At 41.0% G+C, this 22,712-nt stretch overlaps 1 protein-coding gene and 1 long non-coding RNA gene across 2 annotated transcripts in view; one reads left to right on the top strand and one right to left on the bottom strand.

The window, feature by feature from the left end:
• WFDC11 (WAP four-disulfide core domain 11) overlaps positions 1 to 22,712 on the bottom strand; it is a 78,652-nt gene that overhangs the window by 47,084 nt on the left and 8,856 nt on the right. The gene's annotated exons all lie outside the window — the stretch shown is intronic.
• Positions 16,227 to 21,909, top strand: LOC123580123. The gene is made up of 4 exons (XR_006703136.1): positions 16,227 to 16,882; positions 17,470 to 17,478; positions 18,292 to 18,460; positions 18,936 to 21,909. It is a non-coding gene; the product is annotated as an uncharacterized LOC123580123 (long non-coding RNA).

The raw sequence follows: 22,712 nt of genomic DNA, 5'->3' as shown, positions 1-22,712 counted from the left end.
AGAAGATTAGGTCAAGGAGCCTTCTGAAATACCAGAAAAGAATAAAGAAATTTTAAAATATGAAAATTAAGGTAAGGCGATATGGCCAAGCAGGAAACACCAGGAATCTGTCTCCCTGCCTAGACAACAATGGCACTTACAAAATATGTCTGATGGAACTATATTCAGAACTGGAGTCTACTGAGGTTTGCAACTTCCACAGGAAGGCTTAGACGGTAATTGCAATTAATTTTAATCAATTTCAGTTCTTAGCATAATAGTAGCTACACATTCTCCACCCTCATCCTGCCTTATGGCAGGCAGCTGTGCACATGTTCCTGGAGCAACTTAAACACAGCTTACAGCAGCCAGGGTAGGCAAAAAGGATCCCCTCTTCCAAATGTCAGGGATCCATGGTCTGATCACTGATTGCTGCCTCTGATCAGAGTGCACACAAAGAAGCACCTCCCCTCATTGTTGCAAGCCCCTCCCTCTCATGCTAAAGTGACTTCCAGGTGTTTAAAGGGCCAGTGCCTTTTTTCCCTCCCTTTATTTTCCTTTTTTTCCTTTTGGGAGCCAGACATTAAAGACTAGGACATTCGGGGCGCCTGGGTGGCTCAGTCGGTTGAGCGTCCGACTTCGCTCAGGTCACGATCTCACGGTCCGTGAGTTCGAGCCCCGCATCGGGCTCTGTGCTGACAGCTCAGAGCCTGGAGCCTGCTTCAGATTCTGTGTCTCCCTCTCTCTCTGGCCCTCCCCCCGTTCATGGTCTGTCTCTCTCTGTCTCAAAAATAAATAAATGTTAAAAAAAAATTTTTTTTTTTTAAGACTAGGACATTCAAAACAACTGTATGTATAGGGAAAATTAGAAAGTGACCATACACACCTAGGAAAAGATATGAGAACACCTTAAGTGTATATTTAAGACTGTTCCTCAACACAGAGACAACCTAAGCAATCCAAAAAGCAAATAAAACCTCACAAAAACAAGAGCAAAATAAAACAACATACCCTGGGAAAGCAAGAGAATCTGATTTCCAGAATTAACCACATTATTAGGTTCAAATGTCCAGTTTCCACCAAAAAGAAATCACAAAGCATGCAAAGAAACACAAAAGTATGGCCCATTCAAGTCAAAATAAATAAATCAGGGGCACCTGGTTGGCTCAGTCAGTTAATCGTCCAACTCTAGATTTCAGCTCGAGTCATAACCTCACACTTCCTGAGACTGAGTCCCACGCCGGGCTCTGCACTGACTGGGACTCTCTCTCTCCCTCTCTCTCTGCCCCTTCCCCCTCTCAAAATAAGTAAACTTTAAGTAAATAAATAAACAAACAAACAAACAGAAACTGCCCCCCCCCCGAAAGATCTGATGGCAGATCTGCTAGACAAAGATTTTAAAACAACTGTCTTAAAGATGCTCAAAGAAATAACATGGAGAAAATCAAGAAAATAATGTATGAACAAAACATAAATATTAATAAGAGATATTTTTTAAATCTTTTTTTAAACTGTTTATTTTTGAGAGAAAGAGAGCACAAGCAGGGGAGGGGCAGAGAGAAAGGGAGACACAGAATCTAAAGCAGTCTCCAGACTCGAGCTGTCAGCACAGAGTGCAATGCGGGGCTTGAACCCATGAACTGTGAGATCATGACCTGAGCCAAAGTTGGACGCTCAACCAACTGAGCCACCCAGGCGTCCCTATATTTTTTTAAATCTTAAAAAAAAAAACTTAAAAGAAATGCTTAAGCTGAAAAGTACAATAACTGAAATGAAATTTTCAGTAGAGGGATTCAAAGGCAGATTGAAGAAGACAGAAGAAAAAAAGAAATAAACATGAAGATAGAACCATGGAAATTATCAAGTCTAAAGAGGAGAAAGAAAAAAGGTTGACAAAAGCGAACAAAACCTTAGAGATGTTTAGGGGCGCCTGGGTGGCGCAGTCGGTTAAGCGTCCGACTTCAGCCAGGTCACGATCTCGCGGTCCGTGAGTTCGAGCCCCGCGTCGGGCTCTGGGCTGATGGCTCAGAGCCTGGAGCCTGTTTCCGATTCTGTGTCTCCCTCTCTCTCTGCCCCTCCCCCGTTCATGCTCTGTCTCTCTCTGTCCCAAAAATAAATAAACGTTGAAAAAAAAATTTAAAAAAAAAAAAAACCTTAGAGATGTTTGGACACCATTAAACAAACCAAGATATGCATCGTGGGAGAAGAAGAAGAAGAAGGAGGAGGAGGAGAAGGAGGAGGAGGAAAAGAGGAGGAGGAGAGGGAGGAAGAAGGAGGAGGAGGAGGAGGAGGAGGAGGGGGAGGAGGAGGAGGAGGAGGGGGAGGAGGGGGAGGAGGAGGAGGAGAAGAAGAAGAAAAAGAAGAAGGGAGAAGGCCAGAGATACTGTTTGAAGAAATAATGACTGAAAACTTCCCAAATTTGATGAAAGATAGGATTATAAATATCCAAGAAGTTCAACAAACTACAAGTAAGATTAACTCAAAGAAATGCACACTGAGACACATTATAATCAAACTTTCAAAAGCTAAAGACAAAGAGAGAATCTTTAAAGCAGCAAGAGAAAAGTGACACATCACATACAAGGGATCTTCATTAAGATAACAACAGATTTCTCATCAGAAACTTTAGAAGCCAGTAGGCAGTGGGCTAATACAGTAAAAATGCCAGAAGAAAAAAACCATCAACCAAGAATCCTATATCCAGCAATAGTGTCCTTTTAAAGAGGAGGAGATAGGGGATCAACCAAGATGGCAATATAGGATTCTCCTGAACTCCCCTCCCACCTTGAACACTGAATGTACAGCTACACATGGAACAATTACTTCTGAAAAAAAAAATCCAGAAACTAGCTGAGTGATTCCTATACACTGGGCAAATGAGAACATACTCATATTGAAACAGGTAGAAAAGCTTGAGACATAAATGCCACCACTCATCATAAATGCCACCGCTAAAATAATAAATAAATAAATAAATAAATAAATAAATAAATAAATAAATACATAAATAAATCCCACCCCTAGCACGGTGCCATACAATCAGGAAGGAACTCCCAACTCCCAGCCTTTTGAGGAGCAAAGTGTTTCAAGCCCAAATTTAGTGCCCCACCTAAGGAATGGGCCCCCAGAACACTAATTCTGAAAGACAGTGAGATTTGCATCAACAAGACCTACAAGATTATAGCAAACAGCAAAAGAAGCAGTTAATGGGTGTATGAGCATGGCAAGACCCTCCCCTGAAGATCAGCACCAAGTTCATGTTGTGCCAGGTCCCCAAAATTTGGAGTTTTGATACCAGCTCCCCAAAATGTGGAGCCTGCTTTGGATTTTCCGTCTCCCTCTCTCTCTCTACCCCTCCTCTGTGCATTCTATCTCAAAAATAAGTAAATAAACATTAAAAAACAAAGAAAGGAATAGAGAAAATCTCTGGAAACAACAACTTTACAGGTAATACAGTGGCACTAAATTCATATCTATCGATAATCACTGAATGTAAATGGACTAAATGCTCCAATCAAAAGACACAGGGTATCAGAATGGATTAATAATAATAAAAAAAAAAGACCCATCCATATGCTGCCTACAAAAGACTCATTTCAGACCTAAAGACATCCCAGATTGAAAGTGAGGGAATAGAGAACCATCTATCATGCTAATTGACTTCAAAAGAAGGCCAGAGTAGTCATACTTATATCAGGCAAACTAGATTTTAAACCAAATACTGTAATATGAAATGAAGAAGGGTAATATATCATAACTAAGGGGTCTATCCAACAAGAAAAATGTAACAATTGTAAATATTTATGCCCCCAACTTGGAACACCCAAATAGATAAATCAATTAACCACAAACATAAAGAAATTTATTGATAATGATAAATTAATAGTAGGGAACTTTAACATCTCACTAACAACAATGGACAGATCATCTAAGCAGAAAATAAACAAGGAAACAATGGCTTTGAATGACACACTGGACCAGATGGACTTAAGAGACATATTCAGAACATTTCATCCTAAAACAGCAGAAAACACACTGTTTTTCAATGTACATGGAACATTCTCCAGAATACAGCACATACTGGGTCACAAATCAAGCCTCAACATTTATGAAAGGTTGAGATCAAAACATGCGTATTTTCAGACCATAACACTATGAAACTTGAAGTCAACCACAAGAAAAAAATTTTGGAAGTAAACCAAAAGAGACTTTTTTTCAATTTTTTTTCAATGTTTTATTTAAATCCTAGTTTACTAACATATAGTGTAGCATTGGTTTTGGAAGTATAATTTAGTGATTCATCACTTACATATAACACCCCATGCTCAACACAACAAGTGCCCTCCTTAGTACCCATCAACCATTCAACCCATCCCCTGCCCACCTCCCCTCCATCAACCCTCAGTTTGTTCTCTTACGGTTTGCTTCCCTCTCTTTTTTTTCTTTCCTCTATGTTCATCTGATTTGTTGTTTAAATTCCACATATGAGTGAAATCATATGGTATTTGTCTTTCCTGACTAACTTATTTCTCTTAGCATAATACACTCTAGCTCCATCCATGTCATTGCAAATGGCAAGATTTCATTCTTTTTGATAGCTGAGTAATATTCCATTGTATATATACACCATATCTTCTTTATCAAGAGACTCTTAATCACTAAATTCTACTCTTGAAACCAATATTACACTATTATATTAACTAACTAGAATTTAAGTAAAAATTTGAAAAAATAAATAAAATAAAATACTCCATTATACACATACATAATGGACTATCATTCAGCCATGAAAAAGAAGGAAATCTCCCCACTTGCAATAACATGGATGGACTTTGAGGGCATTATGCTAAGTGAAATAAATCAGACAGACAGAGGAAAACAAATGCTATATAATATCACCTATATGTAGAATCTTAAAAAGCCAAACTTTTTTTTTTTTTTAACGTTTATTTATTTTTGAGACAGAGAGAGACAGAGCATGAACAGGGGAGGGTCAGAGAGAGAGGGAAACACAGAATCTGAAACAGGCTCCAGGCTCTGAGCTGTCAGCACAGAGCCCGATGCGGGGCTTGAACCCACGAACTGCGAGATCATGACCTGAGCCGAAGTCGGACACCCAACTGACTGAGCCACCCAGGCGCCCCAAAAAGCCAAACTCTTAAATACAAAGAGTATAATGGTGGTTTCCAGGGCTGGGGGCTGGGGAAATTAGGGAGATTTTTATTTAATGATACAAACACTCAAATAATAGATAAGTAAGTCTTGGAGATCTAATGCACAGCGTAGTGATTATAGTCAACAATAACCATATTGCAATATGTGAACGTATCAGATCATCATCATGTTGTATGCCTTAAACTCATACAGTGTTAAATGTCAATTATATCTCAATGAAAGAAAGAAAGAAAGAAAGAAAGAAAGAAAGAAAGAAAGAAAGAAAGAAAGAAAAATAGTGTCAAGAGCTCCTAAAGGAAAGGATTTGATAGGGCCAGGATCATGGAATGCTGCATAAAATCTAGTTGTTAAGAGTTACGGTCATGACATCCACACCCCACATCTGAATACGGGCCAAAAGATGACAGATGAGGGAATCACCGTCACAAATGCAATGAGCAATTTAATTTTTGCATGATCTCTAAAGATCCCCTCACAAAATATTTAATAACAAAGGCAAAAGAACAGTTTTACAATAAAGAAACGGGGCAGACACCATCTTAGTCAAGTGACTACAATCACCACTGCCAATAATGGGACAGATAGACATTGTGAACCACTCAATACGATGCAATGGCAAAAACACAGTATCTGGAATATTCTGGTCAAAATTCATGACCTACACCTAATCATGAGGAAACATTGGTATAATTCAAATTGAGGGACATTATACAAGATGCCTGGCCTATACAAAACTTCACAAAAGTCAAGAAATGCCAAGAAACTGTTTCAGACTGGAGAAGACCAGAGTGGCATGACAATTAGATGTAACACATGCTCCTAGAGTGATCCTCTCTATTAAGAAGGAGGATACTGGAACAATTGGCAGAATTTGAGTAGGATATCTAAACAAAGAGTGTAAGACACTTCTCCATACTATTCTTACGATGCTGTATGAACCTATTTTATTTTGTTGTTGCTGCTGCTGTTTATTTTTGAGAGAGACAGACAGACAGACAGACAGACAGAAAGTGCACATGGGAGGATCAGAGAGAGAGAGACACAGAATCCGAAGCAGGCTCCAGACTCTGAGCCATCAGCACAGAGCCCAATACAGGGCTCAAATCCATGAACCGTGAGATCATGATCTGAGCCGAAATCAGAGGCTCAACCAACTGAGCCACTCAGGCGTCCTGAGTATGAACCTATTTTAAAATATTTTCTTTTTTTTAACTCACTCTGATTTCTGGGGCACCTGGGTGGCTCAGTCAGTGAAGCATCCGACTTCGGCTCAGGTCATGATCTCACAGTTCTTGAGTTTGAGCCCCATATCGGACTCTCTGCTGTCATCTCAGAACCCATTTGGGATCCTCTGTTCTCCCCTCTCTCTCTGTCCCTTCCCTACTCTCTCTCTCTCTCTCTCTCTCTCTCTCAAAAACAAATAAAAAATTTTTAAAAAATACTCACTCTGATTTCTATAGAGAGTAAACTAAATCAGACCATAGGTAGAGTGAGGGAGACCAGTTGAGAGCTCTGGTAGGCACCCAAGTGCAGAATGACCATAGCATGGGCTGGAGAGGGGTGGTAGAAAAGAGAGAAGTGAACACAGTAGGGACATCTTTTGAGATAAAATTAAAAGGATCTGTAAATAGACAGGACGACGGCGATATGCATTAGAAGGAGGTATGGATGCCTCCCAGGTGAGCTTGGTTAAGTAGGTGGATGTGTCATTCACTAATACATGTAAGAATGAGAAGGAAAGACCTGGCTTGTCCAAAACATGTGAGTGGGTATGTTCAATAGATAGTTCAACATGTGGGCATGGCGCTCAGATGAGAGGTTGTATTACCTTCCAATCCAAGTGGCTTTAGAATAACCAACATATCTATTTTTGGATACATGTATATATGTAAAATAAAATATCCATATACATGGATACATGTATGTATGTATATATTTAGAGTTTTTGTCTTTTTGATCTCTTAGTTTCTCATAAAGTTATATTAAAAATCTTACATTATGGGGCACCTGGGTGGCTCAGTAGGCCTGCTTCAGATTCTGTGTCTTCCTCTCTCTCTCTCTCTCTCTCTCTCTCTCTGCCCCTCCCCTGCTCACGCTCTGTCTCTCTCTGTCTCTCAAAAATAAATAAATGTTAAAAAAAAACCTTTAAAAAATCTTACATTATGATTCAGATTGCCAATTGGTCCAATTCTGTCAATATTCTGTTTGTTTCTCTGTAATCAAATCTAAACTCTTACTGCTCTCAACGGGATAGGCTCAAATGTCAACAGGCAAGATACCAGGAGGCAGGGGAGCAAGAAAATGACTTATTCAGAAAACCAGCAAACCAAGGAGATGGTGGACAGCTGTCCTAAAGACTCATCTCCCTTCAGCATGAAATTTGAGCTTCTTTTATGTTAGCCGAAGGGGGAAGTGGGAAGGGCTTGGAGTCAAAAGGTGACAGACATCTATAACACCAGAGGAAGGTCATGTAAATTCTTTGTCCTTGGTCAGTTGACCTTTGTGTACAGAAATCTGATCTTGTCGTTCTAGCAAATAAACACAGTATAGTCATTTCTGTATGTCCTTCTTTATCTCCTTGGGTGAGGTAGGTTTTGGAAAAAGAGCAGTTTTTACCACTCAGCTGTAACAAGCTTATGTGCAGAGCTAAGCAAAGGTTTCCTAGCTATACAGTTTCACAGTAGCAAGAGAAATAAAAGCAATATGGAGTCAGACATGCTAAGTCACTCCCTGTTACATATCTTAGACCTCTGTGGTTGGGAACATATACATTCACAAGCTAGAGTGTATTATGCTAAGCAAAATAAGTCAGAGAAAGACGAGTACCATATGATTTCACTCATATGTAGAATTTAAGTAGCAAAATTAACAAAAGAGGGGGAAAAAAGAGACAAACCAAAAAACAGAGGGTTAACCTCTTAACCATAGAGAACAGAGGGTTACAGAGGGGAGGTAGGTGGAAGGATGAGTAAAATAGATGATGGGGATTAAGAGCACACTTATTGTCCAACTCTTGGTTTCAGCTCAGGTCATGATCTCACAGTTTGTGACACTGAGCCCCACGCTGTCAGCACAGAACCTATTAAGGTTCTCTCTCTCCCTCTCCCTGTGCCTTTCCTCCACTTGCGCTCTCTCTCACACTCTCTCAAAACAAGTAAACTTAAAAAAAAAATAGTACACTTACCATGATGAGGACTCAGTTACTATATTGTACCCCTGAAACTAATATAACATTGTATGTTAACTACGCTAGAATTAAAATAATAATAATTTTTTTAACTTAGTAAAAAGTGTTGGCAAGAATATAAAGAAATTGGAGCCTTCATGCGTTGCTGGTATGAGTGGGAAATGGAGAGGCTGTTTTGCAGAACAGCTTGGCAGGTCTTCAAAACGTTAAGCACACAGTTGCATGGGGCGCCTGGCTGGCTCAGTCAGTTGAGCGTCTGACTCTTGATGTTGGCTCAGATCATGATCCCAGAGTCATGGGATCAAGCACTGCATCGGGCTCCACATGTGGAGCCTGCTTAAGATCCTCTCTCTCTCTCTCTCTCCTTCTCTCTCTCTCTCTCCCTCTGCCCCTCTCCCCAGCTAGTGCGCTGTCTTTCTCTTTAAAATTTAAAAAAAGAGGGGTGTGGGGGACCAAGATGGCAGAACAGCATGGAAGCTTTTTTTGCATCTCTTGTCCAAGAGATACAGCCAGATCAACACTAAACCATTCTGCACACCTAGAAAACTGATTTGAGGATTAATTAACACAACAATCTGCACAACCTGAACCACAGAATTCAGCAGGTACACGGCTCAGAGAGGTGAACTGGGGGAGAGAGAAGCTGCTGGGGGCAGGGAGCTGTTTTTTGCTTGCGGAGAGAGGATGGAGATCGGGGGAGAATATGGGAAAGCATCCCCCCAAAAGCAGCTGGAGAGAAAGTGGAAAAGTGGAAACAGTTGCAGGGACTGAACCAAAAAGGGAGAAAGGAGAGGGTTTAAATTCCATTAAGACTATAAACGGGGAATGCAGAGTCTGAAACTCTGCAGCTCACTACCTGGTGTTGCTCTGGTGAGAAGGGTGAATCCCCAGGAGCAGAGCAAAGTCCGGGGGTCTTTGGGCCACAGGGGAGAGGTGGTTTCCCTCTCTGGAGGACATCTGGTAGAGGCCGTGTGCCCCAGCTGACCCAGGAGAACAACCACATTCATTGGTGCTGGAACAAGGTCGCTGGGGGTGAAGTCTGGTGCCAGATGCGTGTTGTGGTTTTCCATAATCCCTGAAGCGCTGCTGCTACACAATCGCGTGAACTCTTTCTAGGGCGGGCTGGCACCCGGCCGCGGTCTCTGGGCTTCAGCAGCAGCACGATCCCGCGAACATTCCTGGGTGTGGCCGGCACCCGGCCACTGCTCAGTGAGACTCTCCTGCAGAAGGGCAGAATGGGTCAAAGCCGCAACTCTTCAGAAGTAAGGGGTCGGGAAACACGGCCGCATCTGAGATAAAACTAAAGAGGGATGTGTTGCCTGGGGCTTGGTCACTGACAGTGTAAAAGCATGGAGTGGACAAAAGCCGGAGACGAAGAACAGGTGCACGATTGCTGATCGGGGAGAACTGAGTCCCGATACTAGAGACTGAGTAGCTGGGTGACACCATTTTCACTGCTACCGCGCATGCACATACACACCTACAAGCGCCACACCAACCCACCCCAGTAGCTAAGCAGTGCCATCTAGTGGAGAGCAGAGCCACTACCCTAAGCCCCATCCAACTGGGCCAACCTTCCTCTTCAGGAACACAAATCTCTCTAGCTGCTTAGTTTACGGACTATAAAGTGCTTCAAAGTTCGACTTCTAGGTGAAAATGAAGTCATTTCAATCGTCTCTCAGTCTGTTCACTGGTCCAACTATTCGATTATTTTCTCTTTTGCATTTCCTTTCTTTTTCTTAAATGCAGAAAGAGAAAAAATTTATTTTTATTTTCAATTTCTATTAAAAATAGTTTTAATTTTTTTCTATTATTTTTTTACTTTTGTGTAAATTTTTTCAACTTCTATTTTACTTACATAATTTCATTTTATTCTATTTCAGTGTATTCGTTTTTTCAAATTTTCAAATGATTTCCTTTTTTTTTTTCTTTCTCCATTTCTCTATCAAGACCCTTCCAACAACCAGACAAAAACACACTTAGGATCTGGGGCGCCTGGGTGGCTCAGTGGATTGAGCATCCGACTTCAGCTCAGGTCATGATCTCGCAGTCCATGAGTTCGAGCCCCGCATCAGGCCCTGTGCTGACAGTTCAGAGCCTTGAGCCTGGTTCTGATTCTGTGTCTCCCTCTCTCTCTGCCCCTCCCCTGCTCATGCTCTGCCTCTATCACTCTCAAAAATGAATAAATGTTTAAAAATTTTTTTTTAAAAACACACCTAGGATCTGACATCATTTATTTGATTTGTGTGTGTGTGTGTTGTTCTTAATTTTTTATTTCAATCTTCCTTTTTTAATTTAATTATTTTAATTTTTTTACCTCATTAATTCCTTGTCTCCCTTCAAAATGATGAAATGAAGGAATTCACCCCAAAAGAAAGAACAGGAAGAAACAACAGCCAGAGACTTAACCAACACAAATACAAGCAAAATGTCTGAACCAGAATTTAGAATCACAATAATAAGAAAACTAGCTGCAGTCGAAAATAGATTAGAATCCCTCTCTGTGGAGATAAAAGAAGTAAAAGCTAGTCAGGATGAAATAAAAAATGTTGTAACTGAGGCAATCTCTAATGGATGCCACAGCGGCAAGGATGGATGAGGCAGAGCAGAGAATCAGTGACAAACTCATGGAGAATAATGAAGCAGAAAAAAAGAGGAAGACTAAAGCAGAAAAAAAGAGGGATATTAGGGCAAAAGAGCACAATTGAAGAATTAGAGAAATCAGTGACTCATTAAAAAAGGAACAACATCAGAATCACAGGGGTCCCAGAAGAGGAAGAGAAAGAAATAGGGGTAGAAGGGTTATGTGAGCAAATAATAGCAGAAAACTTTCCTAACCTGGGGAAAGACACAGACATCAAAATCCAGGAAGCAGAGGACTCCCGTTAGATTCAACAAAAACTGACTATCAATAAGGCATATCATAGTCAAATTCACAAAATACTCAGGCAAGGAAAGAATCATGAAAACAGCAAAGGAAGAAACTCCTTAGCTTACAAGGAAAGACAGATCAGGTTTGCAGCAGACCTATCCACAGAAACTTGGCAGGCCAGAAAGGAGTGGCAGGATATATTCAATGTGCTGCATAAGAAAAACATGCAGCCTAGAATTCTTTATCCAGCAAGGCTGTCATTCAAAATAGAAGGAGAGATTAAAAGTTTCCCAGACAAACAAAAATTAAGAGACTTCATGACCACTAAACCAGTCCTGCAAGAAATTTTAAGGGGGACTCTCTGAGGGGAGAAAAGACTAAAACAAACAAACAAACAAACAAACAAATAAAGACCAAAAGCAACAAAGACTAGAAAGGACCAGAGAACCCCACCAGAAACTCCAACTCTACAAGCAACATAATGGTAATAAATACATATCTTTCAGTACTCACTCTAAATGTCAATGGACTAAATGCTGCAATCAAAAGACATAGGGTAACAGAATGGATAAGAAAAAAAGATCCATCTATATGCTGTTTACAAGAGACCCATTTTAGACCTAAACCACCTTCATATTGAAAATGAGGGGATGGAGAACCATCTGTCATGCTAATGGTCAACAAAAGAAAGCCAGAGTAGCCATACTTATATCAGACAATCTAGGCTTTAAAATAAAGACTGTAACAAGAGATGAAGAAGGGCATTATATCATAATTAAGGGGTCTATCCACCAAGAAGACCTAACAATTGTAAACATTGATGCTTCAAATGTGAGAGCACCCATACATATAAATCAATTAACCACAAACTTAAAGAAACTCATTGATAATAATACCATAATAGTAGGGGACTTCAACACCCCACTTACAACAATGGACAGATCCTCTAATGAGAAAACCAACAAAGAAACAATGGCTTTGAATGACACACTGGATCAGATGGACTTAATAGATACATTCAGAACATGTCATCCTAAAGCAGCAAAATTCACATTCTTCTCCAGTGCACATGGAACATTCTCCAGAATAGACCACATACTGGGACACAAATCAGCCCTCAACAAGTACAAAAAGATCAAGATCATACCGTGTATATTTGCAGACCACAACACTATGAAACTCAAAACCAACCACAAGAAAAAAAATTGGAAAGGGAACAAATACTTGGAGACTAAAGAACATCCTACTAAAGAATGAATGGGCTAATCAAGAATTTAAAGGGGAAATTAAAAAGTACATGGAAGCCAGTGAAAATGATAATACCACAACCCAAAACCTCTGGGATGCAGGAAAGGTGGTCATAAGAGGGAAGTGTATAGCAATCCAGGACTTCCTAAAGAAGTAGGAAAGGTCTCAGATACACAACCTAAGCTTACACCTTAAAGATCTGGGAAAAGAGGGGCGCCTGGGTGGCGCAGTTGGTTAAGCGTCCGACTTCAGCCAGGTCACGATCTCGCGGTCCGTGAGTTCGAGCCCCGCGTCGGGCTCTGGGCTGATGGCTCAGAGCCTGGAGCCTGTTTCCGATTCTGTGTCTCCCTCTCTCGCTGCCCCTCCCCCGTTCATGCTCTGTCTCTCTCTGTCCCAAAAATAAATAAACGTTGAAGAAAAAAAAAAAAAAAAAGATCTGGGAAAAGAACAACAAATAAACCCAAAACCAGCAGAAGGCAGGAAATAATAAAGATTAGAGCAGAAATTAATGCTATCGAAACCCAAAAAACAGTAGAACAGATCAATGAAACCAGCAGCTGGTTCTTTGAGAGAATTAACAAAATTGATAAACCCCTAGCCAGTTTAATCAAAAAGAAAAAGGAAAGGATCCAAATAAATAAAATCAAGAATGAAAGAGGAGAGATCACAACCAACACAGCAGAAATAAAAACAATAATAAGAGAATATTATTTGCAATTGTACACCAATAAAATGGGTAATCTGGAAGAAATGGACAAATTCCTAGAAACATATACACTACCAAAACTGAAACGGGAAGAAATAGGAAATTTGAACAGACCCATAACCAGTAAAGAAATCAAATTACTAATCAAAAATCTCCCAAAAAACAAAAGTCCAGGGACAGATGGCTTTCCAGGGGAATTCTACCAAACATTTAAGGAAGAATTAACACCTATTCTCTTGAAGCTGTTCCAAAAAAAATACGAATGGAGGGAAATTTTCCAAACTCTTTCTTTTTTTTTTTTTTTTTTTAATTTTTTTTTCAACGTTTATTTATTCTTTTGGGGACAGAGAGAGACAGAGCATGAACGGGGGAGGGGCAGAGAGAGAGGGAGACACAGAATCGGAAGCAGGCTCCAGGCTCTGAGCCATCAGCCCAGAGCCTGACGCGGGGCTCGAACTCACGGACCGCGAGATCGTGACCTGGCTGAAGTCGGACGCTTAACCAACTGCGCCACCCAGGCGCCCCCAAACTCTTTCTATGAAGCCAGCATTACCTTGATTCCAAAACCAGACAAAGACCCCGCTAAAAAGGAGAACTATAGACCAATTTCCCTGATGAACATACAAGCAAAAATCCTCAATAAGATATTAGCCAACTAGATCCAACAATACATTAAAAAAATTATTCACCATGACCAAGTGGGATTTATACCTGGGATGCAGGGCTGGTTCAATATCTACAAAACAATCAATGTGATTCATCACATCAATAAAAGAAAGGACAAGAACCATATGATCCTCTCAACAGATGCAGAGAAACCATTTGACAAAATACAGTATCCTTTTTTGATAAAAACCCTCAAGAAAGCAGGGATAGAAAGATCATACCTCAATATCATAAAAGCCATATATGAGAGACCCAATGCTAATATCATCCTCAATGGGGAAAAACTGAGAGCTTTCCCCCTAAGGTCAGGAACAAGACAGGGATGTCCAATCTCGCCACTATTATTCAACATACTATTGGAAGTCTTAGCCTCTGCAATCAGACAACACAAAGAAATAAAAGGCATCCAAATCATCCAGGAGGAGGTCAAACTCACACTCTTCGCAGATGACAGGATACTCTATATGGAAAACCCAAAAGATTCCACCAAAAAACTGCTAGAACTGATCCATGAATACAGCAAAGTGGCAGGATACAACATCAATGCACAGAAATCGGTTGCATTCCTATACACCAACAATGAAGCAACAGAGAAATCAAAGAATCGATCCCATTTACAGTTGCACCAAAAACCATAAAATACCTAGGAATAAATCTAACCAATGAGGTGAAAAATCTATACACTGAAAACTATAGAAAGCTTATGAAAGAAATTGAAGAAGACACAAAAATATGGCAAAATATTCCATGCTCCTGGATAGGAAGAACAAATATTGTTAAAATGTCAATACTAACCAAAGTAATCTACATATTCAATGCAATACCTTTCAAAATAACACCAGCATTCTTCACAGAGCTGGAACAAACAATCCTAAAATCTGTATGGAACCAGAAAAGACTCCAAATAGCCAAAGCAATCTTGAAAAAGAAAACCAAAGCAGGAAGCATCACAATCCTGGACTTTAAGCTGTATCACAAAGCTGTAATCATCAAGACAGCATGGTACTGGCACAAAAACAGACACTCAGATCAATGGAGCAGAATACAGAACCCAGAAATGGACCCACAAACATATGGCCAACTCATCTTTGACAAAGCAGGAAAGAATATCCAATGGAATAAAGACAGTCTCTTCAGCAAGTGGTGCTGGGAAAACTGGGCGGCAACATGCAGAAAAATGAACCTGGACCACTTTTATACACCATACACAAAAATAAACTCAAAATGGATGAAAGACCTAAATGTAAGACAGGAATCCATCAAAATCCTCGAGGAGAAAGCAGGCAAAAACCTCTTTGATCTTGGCTGCAGCAACATCTTACTCAACACATCTCCAGAGGCAAGGGAAACAAAAGCAAAAATGAACTACTGAGACCTCATCAAAATAAAAAACTTCTGCACAGCAAAAGAAACAAGCAGTAAAACTAGAAGGCAACTGACAGAATGGGAAAAAATATTTGCAAACGACATATCAGATAAAGGGTTAGTATTCAAAATCTTTAAAGAACTTCTCAAACTCAACACCCCAAAAACAAATAATCCAGTGAAGAAATGGGCAAAAGACATGAATAGACACTTCTCCAAAGAAGACATCCAGATGGCCAACCGACACATGAAAAAATGCTCAACATCACTCATCATCAGGGAAATACAAATCAAAACCACAATGAGATACCACCTCACACCTGTCAGGATGGCCAACATTAACAACCCAGGCAACAACAGATGTTGGTGAGGATGCAGAGAAAGAGGATCTCTTTTGCATTGTTGGTGGGAATGCAAGCTGGTGCAGCCACTCTGGAAAATAGTATGGAGGTTCCTCAAAAAAATTAAAAATATAACTACCCTACAACCCAGCAATAGCACTACTAGGTATTTATCCAAGGGATACAGGTGTGCTGTTTCGAAGGGGCGCATGCACCCCAATGTTTATAGCAGCGCTATCAACAATAGCCAAAGTATGGAAAGAGCCAAAATGTCCATCAATTGATGAATGGATAAAGAAGGTGTGGTATATGTATACGATGGAGTATTACTCGCCAATCAAAAAGAATGAAATCTTGCCATTTGCAACTACATGGATGGAACTAGAGGGTATTATGCTAAGTGAAATTAGTCAGAGAAAGACAAGTATAATATTACTTCACTCATATGAGGACGTTAAGACACAGAACAGATGAACACAAAGGAAGAGAAGTAAAAATAATATAAAAACAGTGAGGGGGACAAACATAACGGACTCTTAAATATGGATAAAAAACAGAGGGTTACTGGAGGGGTTGTGGGGGGGGTGGGCTAAATGGACAAGGGGCATTGAGGAATCTACTTCTGAAATCATTGTTGCGCTATATGCTAATTAACTTGGATGTAAATTTTAAAAATAAAAAATAATTAAATAATTTTAAAAATAAGAATAAAAAAGTACAAATTTTTAATATTATTTGATAATTGTATTGTCTTTTTTCTACTATTAATTTCAACTATCTTCATCAATATCTGCATCAATATCTTCATCAATATCCTGTCTACTTTCTTTACATTTATTTTGCTGTTTTTGTTCCATTTTCTTAGGTTCAAGCCTACATTAACTTACTTTCAAATTTTTACATTTATATGTTAAATGTTCATTATAGAAATGCTGATGCCCTGAGCCTTAGATATGAAGAAGAGAGTGGGGGCACTGAGGCTCACCAGTCTAGCTGTGACAAACCATGACCTTGGATGCTACATGGTTGGGTACCCAAGCACTTAGTGTTCTGCTCACTAGGCTGATTTTGTATGCACCAGAACCCTGCCCAGGCTTGGGCCCTGGGGAGATGAAATCAAAAAGATGGGTTCAACTCCTCCCAAGAGAAGGAGCTCCATCCCAAATATAAAATGTCAGCCCAGTCCTAGACTCTCCTATCTCCTGCCTGCAACACCATGAAGACTGAATGGATCCTCTTTTCTCTATGTCTCCTCATCTTGTCTATGCCCCTCCAGACACTTTCAGGCATCCTGTTTCCTTTACCTCTCAGAAAACAATTGTGTGAAAGTGGACATCTTGGAGGTAAGGCAAAATAGGAAGGGCAGCCCAGGAGAACACTGTGAAGGTGAAGGTGATCTAGGCAGCCTGGGTGATAGGCGGTAATGAAGTCCTGCTTTTATCTTACACCACACAGCCCTAGAGCATCTAATTCCAGAAGACTCATTCATTTCTGTCTATGGATTGGAGAAGGAGGAAGACAGAAAATAGAATCAAGTTTTTTCCAAGGGATTTCAGTAGAAGAGGAGGGGGATTGTGAAAATTGGATTAATGTAAGCAGTGTCCAGAAAACCTCTTTATTGTTGTGTGTGGGTGTGGGTGTGTGTGTATTAGATGAACTTTAATTCTACTTAACGCATATATACAGGACCACTCTGCATTCCACAGATATGGAGAAGCAAAGGCCATCATTCACACACTTGGGGCACTCACATCTACTTATCATGATGGACACATGTGGAATACTCATGTATCCATGAGTAAATGTGGCAAAGTCCCGGTTGTGGGTGAGGGCTGGAGTTGGACTTCAGGAAGACTGACATTAACTCATTCTTTGTCTCCAACATGGCCGTCATTGTTCCTGCTCTGACCACCCACCTCCATGGTCTCAGTGAGGCCAGGTGAGTCTGCATGGTAGGTAAAAGGGGAGGGGCGTAGCTAGATGGGAGAGGACACAGACACTGGTGGAAGGAAGATCTTTTGCAAATTAAGCATTTTGAGCCTATCTTTCAGGAGTAGATGTAGACAGACAAAAGCCTTTTTAGCTTGTGTTTGCAGAGACTCTGTAAAAGTAAAGTAAGGGCTCTGACCTATGGCCTTGGGGAAGCAGATGACATGTTTACTTCCAGTGCCATGGGAAAGCCCGTGGAGAGTCAGGAAATGGGATATTTTTAATATGAAATTCTGTGATAGAGCGCAGAAGCCTCAGGTCTTTCTTGCTTTCCACTCTACCTTACCGTCCTTCTCCAATTATCTGAGTCACTGACCCAGGCCGTAGTCTAGAATCATTGCCCCATATCACATACACAGTGATATTTTTGCTGAAGGAACTCTCCCAATGAAAAAGTAACAGGTAGATTCACATGGGCTGATGGCCATCAGTCATCTGAGTCCATGAGGAAAAGAATGTCTGCTTGGCAGTAGAAAAGAAAACCTGGGGTGCCTGGATTACTCAGTCGGTTAAGCGATGGACTTCGGCTCAGGTCATGATCTCGTGGGTCACAAGTTTGAGCCTCGTGTAGGGCTCTGTGCTGACAGCTTGGAGCTGGAGGCTGCTTCGGATTCTGTGTCTCCCTCTCTCTCTGCCCCTCCCCCCACTTGCTCTTGTGCTCTCTCTCTCTCTCTCTCTCTCTCTCTCTAAGATAAGTAAACATTAAAAATTGTTTAAAAAAAGAAAAGAAAAGAAAACCTGACTCTGGGATTCTCATGCCCAGAAATCTGCAACTATCCTCCGGTATTTGGCACCTGTAAGTCAGTTTACACGAGATTCTACTACAACACCTTGACATTTTTGTGTGAGCCCTTCGTCTTCTCTGGCTGTGGAGGCAACAGAAACAACTTTAAACATAAATTTCTCTGCGAAAAATTTTGTATTCCTGAAAAGTAAGTCTCTCAGCTCCTCACCCAACCCCCAATGACACCAAATACTAGAAACCCTGGTTTTTCAGTAAAAAGCGAGAAAGAGGCCAGGGGAAATTGAGCAATGGGACAAGATTGTACCTGGGTTGGGGACGATCAGTCCCAGGCACAAATTTCAAGGTCTCAGGTCATTTAGTCCAACAAAACTCTTTTGAAATTGTGAAAATCAGAGCCCAGAGAGGCTAACAACGAGAGGCTCATTCAGAAGAAGGACGTGGGTCCAGACGCCCAAGCTCTCCACCCAACAACTCACCACTACCATGATCACCTCAGGTCTTTAAGATCCTATTCAACCCCTATTTTTGCACAGTTAAAAAGCAAAGTAGTGAGAATGGGCAGAGTAGTTCAGTATCTATAGTGAATGGCGACACAATAGCCTTAGACTCAAGAGCAGAGACCCATGGATTCTACCAAAGGTGCTACATTTATTTATTAACAGAGACAGAGGCAGTGGAAGAAAGGAAACCCAACATGACATAAGGAAGAAATGAAGAAAAAGGAATATTCCTTATGCAAAAGTATGCCAAAATAATTCTGAATATAAATGGGACTATTACTGGAAGATTTTGAATTCAGAATTCCTGCTAATTTCCTTGCTCAGATTTGCCTTTCATGCTGATTATATGTATAAAAATTTAACTGAAAACTTCCTGCATGTCAGCCCCGGTCTAAATTCATTCATCTCTCCCATCCTAGATTCTTCCAATGTAAACCACTGATGACCTCTCTGAAGATACCAACCTACCCATGTAATGAATTCATCTGCATAAAGGCAATCATTGTTGGCACCTCCTTGGCATGACCCGCCAAAACTGAGTTTGCTCCTGTATTTTGTCACTGACCCCAGTGGATTTCCATATAAGTGGCACTAAAATAATCCTCATTAAGTTGTTTCATCTGCCCCAAATCAATGAGCATTCAACCCTCAACAATGCTCATATTCTAGGGAAATATCTCCAGTGCCCCAGGGACCAGGAATATAGAAATTATGACTTTACACCTGGAAGCTGCAAATCTTGAATGAAGCTGAACTTCTATAATCAGAGTATGGAGAGTCATTCCCCTTTGCCCTGACTTCCCTATTCACATTCTCATCAAGGACCCAGCTTCACAAAGGAGTCCAGTGATACGAGCATTCTAAGGACCATAAACACTGGGGGGGCACTGTAGCCCAGGGTAAGTCCATATATGGGCATGCTAAGTCAATCCCAACAATGGCAACCCCTGCCTCTGGACTTTGGGCACAGCCTTGGAGACATCTCAGGAATTGGCAGGAAGCATAGGTTAAAGACGTCAGTCACCCTGGCCCTTCACCCAGGAACTGTTCCTGTGTAAAAAGGGACAAATGAAAAAGGTAGTTTCTGGGTATTGAACCAAAGTCTAGTAACCCAGACCATTCTGAATCCATAGAAAACTTCTTCCTAGGCCTGGCATCACGGGTATGACCTATCTGGTGCACATTCATGGATTCTGAAGACTTCCCACCCTCTGACTGTTGTGAAACACAGTGTCACATAAACAAGTATAAACGAGTGTAATTTCCTTGAAAACTCTTTCAGAACTATAGTCTAGTATTCCGAAGAATTACTGTAAGTAAAGTACTCTCTGAAGACAATTAGTATCCAAAGTCCATTTTAGCCTCAGGTTTTCAGATTTCTCCTGGGCACTCAAGTGATTGTCCAAGTTTCCTTCTGACTCAATCCTAAATTTGCCTGTAGGATGGTTTCTGTGTGTGTTGTCTGTGGTGCTGAAGGATGATATTCACAAGTGCCAACAAAGATCAGTAAAAAGGCACAAAGCCATACAACATTCGCAGGCCTTCCTACAGAACTACATACCCAAGGAGTAATACAGGACATCAATTAATGAGAAACCCAAATGAATTTCACATTAAATTCAAGTGAGATATTTTGAGGGGGTGATCACTGATAAAAGGGGGGCCACAGATGACAACATAAAGCAAGGTCTTGGGGTACACCAAGGGCAGAACGAAAAGATTACAGTCCTGAGTCTGGTCTCTTCCCAAGGTCATATCTGATCACTAGAGAAACTCGAAGGTTTCGTTTCTGATTCCAAGAGGCCCCAGAAAGAAGGAATTTGTGCAGCAGACCTTGGAATGTGGCACAAGTTTGCCTGTCATTCGAGAGATACTCAGTGCCTTCCACCCTCACATCTGGGTGCAGAGCAGAACCTGGGAGAAGATGGAAAGAAGGGAGATCTAATGATCATCATGAAGACACTGATCTCTTCCCCCATCTAACCATCCCATTCCATCCCCTGTAAGGGAATAAATAGAGTAGGAGAAAAGCTCCAACCCTTCCTCAGGCTAGCCTTCACTGGGTCTGGTAGATCATTCTCCCCACAGGAAATTCCATATCCAGCAGCCTGACACCAGTTCCATCCTGCCAAGCTCTCTTTATCAGATCCATCCTTGATCTGGCCACTTCAAAACCTCATTAGTTCTATCTGCTGTTGCCAGAATAATTATCCTCAAGCACCATTTCTGTTTCTCAGGCCCTTGATTCAAGACACACACTGCCTGTGGTTAAGATTTTAACCAAATATCCAGGTCTCCCATGTCTGCCCCATATTATTACTGTTTCCTATACTTTTGTCTCAACTTCATGAGTCTTTTTATGAGTAGCATGGACTTTGAGAGAGGAGAGTGACCTAATCCAATTCTGACCTATTGTACTTACTAGAACGAAAGGTCTGAAATGTGAGGTGACTTGAAAAATGCCCCTGTTATCTCATAGTTTCGTTTATGTTTTATACCTCGACTCTCAGTTGGGAACTTTCTTCCACGCACGATGCATTCTCTCCTTCTTCATTCATTCAGCACGTTCATTGAGCACCTACTGTAAGCCAGATACCATATGAGGCATGGGATAAAGTAGTGAGCAGAGAGGGCCATACCCTGTTCTCATGGAATTGACCATCTAAAGAGGAGACAGACATTTATCCAATAACCACCCAGGTACCTGATGATAAATGTTAATACACGATCTACAAGAAAGGCATAGGGTGTTATTAGCAGGTGCAGTAGAGGAACTTAAACTATCAATAGATTCAGCAAATACTTTCCAGAATAGACGATATTTAAGCTGACATCTGAAGCATAACAAGGCACAAGGGGGACAGGCATTCCCACCAGAGAGAATGATAACGTGAATACCTTGAGGCAGGATAAAGCGTAACATATTCTAAGAATTGAATGTGCTCCCATAGAGCTGGGGGCACAGTGAGGATATGGAGGTTAGCAGGCCCAGGTCATCTGTATGACTTTATATGTCAGGGAAAGAAGTTTAGATTTATTTCAACTGTGAGGAATAAAAATGGAGGTTTTCAGGGGCACCTGGGTGGCTCAATCAGTTGAGCATCTGACTCTTGATTTCCACGCAGGTCATGATCTCACAGTCTGTGAGTTTGAGCCCCACATCGGGCTCACAACTGACAGTGCATAGCCTTCTTGGGATTCTCTCTCTTCCTCTCTCTCTGCCCTTCCCACTCTGCCCCCAAATTAAATACATAATTTTTCTTTAATGGAGGGTTTCAAAAAAGAAGAATAACGTTTCTAAGAGACCAGTCGGGGAATTCTGGTTCTGATCACGGCAGAACAGCTTATATCAAACTATTCTACGGATGACGATTATATTATCTTGACAAAATGTAAAAAACAACGGTTTTAAGTCACTGGAGAGTGACCAAAATTAAGCAGAAGCTGGATAGGATTTAATCCTTGAAAGAAAAGAGCCACGGTGGAAGAGATCCACACATGGCTTTTCTCAGAGGAAGACCCCCAATCCAGCCTGAGCGAGGCAGATAAAGCTCAAGAAGTCAGAAGACAGTACTCAGGATGGACTCCCAAAGCAACTATGTATCAAGGGAGGAAATCCAAAGAGGAGACAACCACAAGAGGGAATCTCCAACATCTTTATACAACCTCCTCTCAAATCCCTGCTTGCCTCCCCAGTCTCTTACATGCAGGTGATATTCCAAGAATCCAGCCAGGACAGAGGTGCCAAATTATCAGATAGGTTTCATAGCTTTGATTTTTTTATTCAAATCCTAGTTTGCTAACATATAATGTAGTATTGGTTTCAGGAGTAGAATTCAGTGATTCATCACTTACATCTAACACCCAGTGCTCATCCCAACAAGCACCCTCCTTAATGCCCTTCACCCATTTAGCCCATCTCCCCACCTAACTCCCTTC

This window comes from Leopardus geoffroyi, chromosome A3, assembly GCF_018350155.1.
Source record: "Leopardus geoffroyi isolate Oge1 chromosome A3, O.geoffroyi_Oge1_pat1.0, whole genome shotgun sequence".
NCBI classification, from domain to species: Eukaryota; Metazoa; Chordata; class Mammalia; order Carnivora; family Felidae; genus Leopardus; species Leopardus geoffroyi.
This window is presented reverse-complemented; position numbering and strand designations above follow the sequence as displayed.